Here is a 10,188-nt window from a genome sequence, read left to right on the forward strand (position 1 = left end):
TATTTTATTTTATTATTATTATTATTATTATTATTATTATTATTATTATTATTATTATTATTATTATTATTATTATTATTATTATTATTTTGTAAATTATCATCACAAGAAAAATCAGACTTCAGAATTATGTTGTTAAAATAACTTGGAATAAACAATATGAGAAGTTCGCCTAGCAAATAATAAATAAAGGTAATTACATAGAAGGTATTTATTTATTTATTTTTGTGCATATTAGATCATCCTGAATTTCCTGGATCCGCTCCTGAACACACCTAGGATGCACCTTGGCCTCCACATGACAAGCCACTACCCAAACCACCTTAACGACTCTAAGAGAGCCGACTCTAGTTTGTAATGTCAATATATGAGATAATTCTAGGGCAGTTCAAACAACTTGGAACTCTAGGTAAAATCTTTAAGGGGCATTTTCAAAAAATAATGTAGATGAAGAAATTAATTATAGACCAAAAATCAAAGAATTACATGACAAAAATCAATATATGTAGATAATTCACACAAAATATAGACAACAGTACTATTAATAACCACAACGAAGATCAGTTATCGAAATGTGATGTTGTAGGCAACAATTGATAATGCTTTGATGGTTGATCACCAACGACGAAATATTTATTCTTTCTCCACTTTTTTTTATATTAGATCATCAATGATTTGACATTTTTGTTTATGATATTTAGGATTATATTTTAACTACTTTATTTATCGACGATCTTCATTGGAAAATTAAATTTATTATTTGTTATTACTAACTAAAAATGGTTCATAATCTTAAATTATTCTTAATTATTATTTAACTACCGACATAATGTCTAGAGGTAATTTTTAATTTTTTAATTTATTTTATTTTACTGTGAATTTTATCGACGAACTACACATAGTGAAATAATTTTTTAAAAAGCTTTTTTTTTTTTTTTTATCAATGTTAAACTATTATTTGTTACTTGTGGGCTTTTCATTGATAATATTTGTTTGAACGTACTAAATAATATAATAGAGAAGCAAGATTGCAAACGTTAGCACCGTACTTCAAGTGGACAATGGAATTCCACATGTTCGTAGTCTTGACAAGTGATGACGGGTGAATCAGTTGAATTTGAAGAATGTACAATAGGTATTGCTTCGACTTTGGAATCAAATAATGTTGATGTTGTATTAATGAATGATGATTTAATGATACAAGAAGAAAATTCTATAAAAATGACAAGAAGAACTGCTCAAAATACTAATGTTTGGAATAAAATTTTCTAAGGACATTAAGCAACGCATTATATAAAGTATGGTGAACTCTATTGATGAGAATCGTAATAGTTTTTTTCAACATTTTTGCTATATTGTGACTATTGTCAGAAAGGGTTTGACACCTTGCTTAACAGACCCCTCACAATGGGGTAGGAATTTTTTAGCCTTTTTTATTCACGTAGATCCCGTGTGAGTATTTGTCAACGATAATGGCATTTTTCTTTATGGCAAAGAAGTTTAATTCAATTTTAAAGAGAAAAAGTATTTATTTTGAATGTGATTTCACAAACTTGTTACGGCGGTGAGGATGATAATAAGATTTTGTTAATGGAAAAATATTTACTTGACATAAGACTAGAGTTGAACAATGTCAAATCGAAAAATTGAATTGAAATCGTTTTTTTGAAACTGTTGGTTTGGATCCACATGGACTCGTCAACGATTTAATTTTGAACCAAACCAAACCGTTTCGAAGCAATTTGGTTTAGGTTTTAATTTTTACAAACTGTTTTAAACCGTTTACCAAATAATAATAATAATAATAATAAATTTATTTAACCCAATTAAAGCTAAACACGTCTCAGTTAATAAAGATACATCTATGTTAGACATTGGAATCGTTCATTTTACTCATAAATTTGACACACTTATTTGAAAAATAATTGTGACATTTAATTTAAATCAATCCAACACTCAATATCTTATGGATCTCAAGTGATTGTAACAAATTCTCCCATAATAATAGTGAAACATATCGAGCGCTAAACTCATATTGAGGAACAATCTCGATTAGCCATAACCTAATTAAACTCAATACCTAAATAGATAATTATCCATCCTAATAATTTAATAAAACCATACCAAAATACACATCCATTATCACAATCATGATGCAAAACCCTCAAATTGAGTGAAGTGTTGAACAATTACTACTAAACCATATTTATCAACTATCCATTACAATTGTGTAGATAATTAAATTTAGATTTTAATCCAAACTCACACATTTCATTTCCTTTTACTAATAATTTTCTCGAGGAAAAAGCTCAATCCCCTTTGCACAGGGACTATCACATGAGGGTGGACCCCACACATGGGGTCCACCCCCATGAGTATACACTTGTACAGGCCTATGCAAAGGGGCTGTGCAAGTAGCACAACTTTTTTCTCGAATTTTGGCAAAATTCTCGGGTCAGTTTATCCTTTTTTTTTAAAAAAAATAAATTTAATTGTTTGCTATATTTTTATTGATAATTGTATTATTTTGTTCTAACTTTTATCGGGCTCTTTTAAATTTTTAGTGGACAACATTTTTTTGTTTATTTACATCTCAATTTCTTACTTGGACCACTCAATTAATTGATTACATTTTAACTTAATTTCTAAATTTTACTGTTGATTGATAGAATGATTTGATAAATCCCTTAAATGGCCATTTTGAATATTTCACCAATAAGCTTTTCGGCATATTATTTTATGGGAATTGAATGCAAATAAATACAAGATTGTCCCCCCAATTTGTTAAAGATATTTTAACTATTCAAATATACATAATTATTTCTGTATTCCTTATTAATGATTGGATTCTTTATTCCTTTAGAAGTTCATTATGTGTAAATATGGTTGACACAATGATTTTCCATAAAAGTTGGTTGCATAGTAACAAGGATCTTATAGTGATTTGTCAACATTTGGATGAGATAAGAGTATTGGATGATTTCAGAAAAAATTATAGAAGATATTATCGTAGTTAATCTTTTTATTCAATTTTTTATTAGTTGGTTTATATCATTTAATTAGAATCAATGAATTTATGTACTATATTCTTATTTTTATGGAGATAATGAAACATGTATTATATTACAGATGTACCAATTAGTATTGACTAAGATGTTAAAATATTTTTATCATGTTGTTGTATTCTAATGATTAAACTTTAGAACTTTTTTTGTAATATTTTTAGTAATACTCAAGTTTTAACGTGAAATTTGAATGAATTATCCAATTGGTCATTGAACTTTGCAAAAAAATTTCACATGGTCACTGAACCTTAAAAATCACCAAATTCATCACTAAACTTTGCAAAAAATTTATACGAGGTCACTGAACTTTAAAAATCACCACATTCATCATTGAACTTTGAAAAAAGTTTCCACGAAATCATTAAACTTTACAAAAGGTTTTCCAGGGGTCACTAAATTTAGTGACCCATGGGAATCCTTTTACAAAGTTCAATGATGAATTAAACAATTTTTAAAGTTCGATGACGTCGTGAAAACCTTTTACAAAATTCAATGATGAATTAAAATATTTTTAAAGTTCAATGATCTCATAGAAACCTTTTACAAAGTTCAGTGACCATTTAGGTAATTCACTCCTTGAATTTTTAGATTAATGTTAATGATTTACTTATTCGATATATGTTTTTTTTCTTTAATTGTGGTTTCAAATCGAAATTAGTGGTTTGGTTTGACATAAAAACAATTCCAATCCGTTTTAAATGGTTTGATTTGAAAATTTATTAGAAACCATCTAAATTGAATCATGTTCGCCCTTACATAAGACTAGCTTTTGCAAAACTTGAATTTTAAATTGGGGGTGCATATTCGGTATTGTAACTAAATATGGCAATTAATAAAACACACAGAGTGAATAATTTTCTCCAAATACTCTTTATTGTCAATTTCTACAGTTAGGACAATCCCTTCTACTACTCTGATTCTCAGTTTCTTGACATAATTGCAATGGTGTGCTTGAGACCTAAAAAAATAATTAGTACTGAACATTTTTAAAAAATAATAGTCTGTATATAACTCATGGGCGGACCCAAGGGGTCCTTGGGGTCACGTGAACCAACTTTTGATTTATTCATTATTATTATTATTATTTTTTTAATAAATCATGTTTGGTACCGATTGAAATCTAAATCAAAGTCAACAATTAGTTTTTATAACATATTTCATGGAATCCTTAACTTTATAACTTTTATTAAAATATACTAAAAATCTGATTTTAACCTCCATCAAATCGGGGCAAAATCACAATAAATTTGATATATTTTTTTCCTTTTTCTCTTACTCTATCTTACACCCTTCCATAGCTTTTATCAAAGTTTTAACTTTTCTAATTTTTTAAAATTTGTCTATAACATTTATTCAAATTATCACATCTACTACAATTTTTTACTTTCTAATCAAATTTTCAATTAATTAGAAACTAAATTTGCATTTTCTCCTATTCCATTTGTATATATAGAATGTGTATGAATTGATTATATCCAATTTAACTTATATTTAACGAATTGTATTTATTTGATTAAATATTGGTTATATGATTTTCCTTTCGATTACTTGAATTGATTGTTTGTATTAACTATTAAATACACTATAAATTTTTTAAACATAAATATTCATTTTCTTGTAATGAGCTAAATATTAATAAAATAACTGTTCGAAATCAAAACGATGAAAATGAAGAGCAAAATATTAATGAAGTAATATTTTTTTAATGTAAATCTGTATTTTCTCGAGTCGTGTATAAATCATTCGAAAATCAAGAACAAAGTATTCAATTTGCACAGAATTTGATTGTGCCCCATAGCTAAAAATTTATGCGTCCTCTAGTAGCTTAGTTTGTAAGAATAACTGTGTGCCCGAGACTTAACCATCGAAATAGTTAGGATCTTAATTAGATTGATTAAACCTCTATTATGTTGAACCTATACGTGTACAAATTTATTGAAGTTCTCTGATAATACTTTAAAAATTTCGTCAAAAATATATTAGCCTCGACTTACCCAATAATCTTCCACATTCCTCAACACATCCAACAATAATGGGAGATTGGCACGCATTGACTCCTCGGCTTCAAGTGAGAAGGTCAACTTTTAAGTTGCTCATAATTTAAGTTTTCTCCATTGTAACTGTCTTCATGAGCATATCAGTTCTCGAACTCTCGCATCAAAGACAAAAAATATAAGTATATTTGTTCCACGTATTCCATATTATTAAAAATCAATTTTAGTCCCTGTTTGGGCTTTATTTTTCAAAATTCATTTTTAACCATACCTTTTCCTATGAAATAATGTTTCAAATTTTTTTCTCATTTTCTATTGTAGCAAATTTCCCCATGTCAACTAAAAGTAAATATACATTTTCCATTTTACCCCTATATTATATTATAAAATTTTTATATTATTTAAATTATACGTTTTTCTTTTCTTATTTCTTATGATACACGTTTTCAGACAAACCATTTTAGTTAAAAAATAAAAATAAAAATATCATTAAAAATATTTTATAATATTAAATTTTTTTTTTCAAATTCGATTAACAAATAATTGACAAATCAACATAAATAAATATATTTAGCATAATTCCATTAAGCGAGTTGAGAATTCATTAAATGATCTGTATTGCTTGATTTAGTAGCATTTTCTCTATTTTTTGCATTTATATTATACTAAGTTTGAAAAATTAAAGTAATGTTATCATAATATTAAAAATGCCAAAATTTTGGCAAGGTTTAAATGTTAGGTTCTTTTTAGTTCATCTTTTTATTAACTTGATTAATTTTAGTTTGCCCATTAATGAGAAATCATTATTCAAAAAAATTTGATTGAGATTAAATTATTTTATACAAAAACATAAAAAAAAAAAAAAAAATTTAAAATTTCAAAAGAAAAAAAGTAAAATAAGAAAGCAAATGTACTAATACTAGCATAATATAGGAGAGAATAGGCTGCAAAGGGGAAAATTTGAGTCAATTTATGATCACACATTTTATGAGATCTACCAACTTATAATTTCAAAAGTTTCATCAAACAGGGACTAAATAATGTATCGTAAAGAAGGGAGAGCCAAGTGATACAATAATAAAAAGAGCTTTGGGATGATAGAATTGGATGGTTATTGGACTTGAAATATCAAATGGTTTGTTTTTGAGCGGATCATGGAAAATTCAAACGTGCATAGATCGTGATCGTGGAAGGTGTTGGCAAATTTGGGAAAGTGGTAAAGGCAATTTGAGTTGTGATGCTAGTTTTCACGCATTTTGTGCACTATGCTCCTCTATGACGACCTCGGCTCTCATCCTAACCCGTGTCACTGACTACATCAAAAACATATGGGAGCTGATCTAGGGATGGACATGGCTACGCTACAGCCTGTCCCTCCAATCCAAATGTTAATTTTAAAAAATTTAAGTAAAATTTTCTGTATGTGTAATTTTTTTTTTTTTGGTGCATATTAGATTGTTTTGAATTTCTTGGATCCGCTCCTGAACGCACCTATGTTGCACCTTGGCCTCCACGTGACAAGCCACTACCCGACCCACCTTAACGACTCTAAGAGAGACGAGTCTAATTTGTAATGTCAATATATGAGATGATTTTAGGGCATTTCAAACTTCAAACAACTTGGAACTTTAGGTAAAATCTTTAAGGAACTTTTTAAAATATTAATTATAGACCAAAAATCAACGATATTACATGACAAAAATCAATATATGTAGACGATTCAGACAAAATATAGAGAATGTTACTATTAATAATCACAACAAAGATCAGTTATCGAAACATGATGTTGTCGGCAACTATTGACGGTGCTCCGGTGGATGAACACAACGACGAAATATATATTTTTTTTATATTAGTTCATCAATGATTTGTCATTTTTATTTTATTTTTATTTATGATAACTAGGATTATAATTTAACTACTTTATTTATCGACGATCTTCATCGGAAAATTAAATTTATCGAGTTATTGTAATTACTAACTAAAAGTCGTTCATAATCTTAAATTATTGAGTTATTGTAATTACTAACTAAAAGTCGTTCATAATCTTAAATTATCATTTAACTACCGACATAATCTCTAGACGTAATTTTTCATTTTTTAATTTATTTTATTTTACCGTGAATTTTATTGACGAACTACATATAGTGAAATAAATTTTTTAAAACTTTTTTTTTTTTATCAATGTTAAATTATTATTTTGTTACTTGTGGACTTTTCATTGGTAATATTTATCGTATTAAATAATATAATAGAGAAGTAAAGATTGTAAATACTAGTACCATACTTCAAGTGGGCAATGGAATTGATGTTGTATTAATGAATGATGATTTAATGATACCAGAAGAAAGTTCTATAAAAGCAATCAGAAGAATTGCTCAAAATACTTATCTTTGGAATAAAATTTTCTAAGGACATTAAGCAACGCATTATATAAAGTACGGTGAACTCTATTGATGAGACTCGTGATGGTTTTTTCAACAATTTTGCTATATTGTCAGGAAGGATTTGACACCCTACTTGACAGACTCCTTACAATGGGGATAGGAATTTTTTCGTATTTTTTATTCACATGGATATCAAGTATGTATTTGTCAACGAGACTGACATTTTTCTTCATGGCAAAGTAGTTTAATTCCTTTTTCAAGAGAAAATGTATTTATTTTGAATGTGATTTCACAAACTTGTTACGACAGTGAGGATCATAATAAGATTTTGTTAATGTAAAAAATATTTACTTGACGTAAGGCTAGAGCTGAACAATGTCAAATCACAAAATTGAATTGAAATCACTTTTTTGAAACCGTTGGTTTGGATCCACATGGATTCGTCAACGGTTTGGTTTGGATCCATATGGATCCGTCAACGGTTTGATTTTGAATCGAACCAACCTGATTCGAAGTAATTTAGTTTAGATTTTAATTGCAGCAAACCATTAATAAAAAAAATATAAAAAATTCATTTAAATTTTATTCAATCCAAGTAACGCTAAACACTTCTCGGTTAATTACATTCATGTTAGGCATTGAAATCGTTCCTCCTACTAATGAATTTGACACACTTTTTTGACAAATAATTGTAACATTTAATTTAAGTCAATCTACCACTCAATATCTTATGGATCTCAAGTGATTATAACAAATTCATCCATAATTTTAGTGAAATGGATATTGAGCGTAAAACTCATATTGAGGAAAAATCTTGATTAGACATAATTCAATATGTCAATTAATAAAACACACAGAGTGGATAATTGTCTCCAAATACTCTCTATTGTCACTTTATACAGTTAGGACAATCCCTTCTTCAACAACTCTGATTCTCAGTTTCTTGACATAATTGCAATGGTGTGCCTGAGACCTAAAAAACTAATTACTACTTAACATTCTTGAAACCAATTATAAGTTGTTAATAGTCTCTATTTAGTAGCTTAGTTTGTAAGAATAATTGTGTGCCGGAGACTTAACCATCGAAATAGTTAGGATCTTAATTAGATTGATTAAACCTCTATTACGTTGTCCCTATATGTGTACAAATTTATCGAAGTTCTCCGATAATACTTTAAAAATTTCGTCAAAAATATATTAGGCTCAACGTACCCAATAGTCTTCCACATAGGCATAAATCCTCAACACATCTAACAATAAGAATTTTGCTACTTTACCTGAATGGTTGACATCCTCTCACATGCCATGAGTCTCGCGTGAATAAAAAAGTCCAAAAAAAAAAGTGGGGCTCTTGCCATTGTGAGAGTCGGTCCACCCCTCTATCAAAAAAATTCGGACACTGCAGTGGGATTGCAACAATAACGGGGAATTGGCACGCATTGACTCCTCAGCTTCAAGTGAGCAGGTCAACTTTTAAGTTGCTGATAATTCAGGTTTTCTCAATTGTAGCTGTATTCATCAGCATATGAGTTCTTGAACTCTCGCACCACAGACAAAAAAATATAAAGTATATTTGTTCCACGTATTCCATATTATTAAAAATGAATTTTAGCTCCTATTTGGGCTTTATTTTTCAAAATTCATTTTTAACCATATATTTTTCTATAAAATAATGTTGCAAAATTTTTCTTCATTTTCGAACCATACATTCTCCAAAACATCACCATTTTAAAACATATTTTCCCCTAAAATTTCATTTTAATAGAGTCCAAACAGGGGTTTAGTGTGAAAAGGACTTTTCGTTCATTCTATTTGAAGCTAATAGACAATACTTGTCAATATTTTGAATGAAAACGTTATTGTTTACAATTAGTATGCCTATTGACTTGACTATGTGCTTACAAATATGATTCAGATCTTTAGAAGCTTAGCTTCTATTTGGTTTAGCTAAAATTAAATTTCCAAAAGGTGTTGATAAGGTTAATGAAATGTATTGATAAAAAATTAATAAAAACTATGGATCCCGTTAAATGTATGGTTGAAAATGAATTCAAAAAAATAAGTTTTTAAAAGTGGAATCAAACAGAGTCTTATAAGACAAAAAAAAAAAAAAAAAAAAAAAGAGTTTATGGAGTTCTGCCAGCCCAGCGTGGTGATAAATGGGAGAAAAAATAAATCACATTTAATTAGTATGGTTAAAAAAAAAATAAAAAAAAAAAGTTTTTAAAATGGGAATAAAAAAAAGTTTTAAAAAAAAAAAAAAAAAAAAAAAATTAAGATGAACCTCTTGTTTTCAATCAATCTTTGACGCATCGTAAAAAAATTGAGGTGTCAAAACTTTTGTGAGGACTGAGTAATATATCAAAATTAAATTGGGGAAAAAAACCCGTAAGACGGCGAGGTGGAAACCACCGTATTTGGACTCCATTTTCCTCTCTTATGAATTTTAATTTTGTAAAACATCACATTTACGACTAGGTTATTATTTGTTTTGTAGTTCTTTTAATTGTTTATAAAATATGAGTAACACGAAATATATGAATAATAAATTTTGGGATACTATGAAATGTGTTAAAAAAATATATATTTATCTATTTAAATTAAAATTTAAGTTTTTGACAAAAGGTTACCAATGTTATTCCTCACCAACCCGGTCCCCCCGGGGGGGGGGGGGGGGGGGGTGCAGAGAGAGTGAAAAATAAGTAATTTCTTCAATAAGTAGAGCATAGAAAGGAAGGAATT

This window comes from Olea europaea, unplaced genomic scaffold (genome assembly GCF_002742605.1).
Source record: "Olea europaea var. sylvestris unplaced genomic scaffold, O_europaea_v1 scaffold1971, whole genome shotgun sequence".
Classification (NCBI taxonomy): Eukaryota; Viridiplantae; Streptophyta; class Magnoliopsida; order Lamiales; family Oleaceae; genus Olea; species Olea europaea.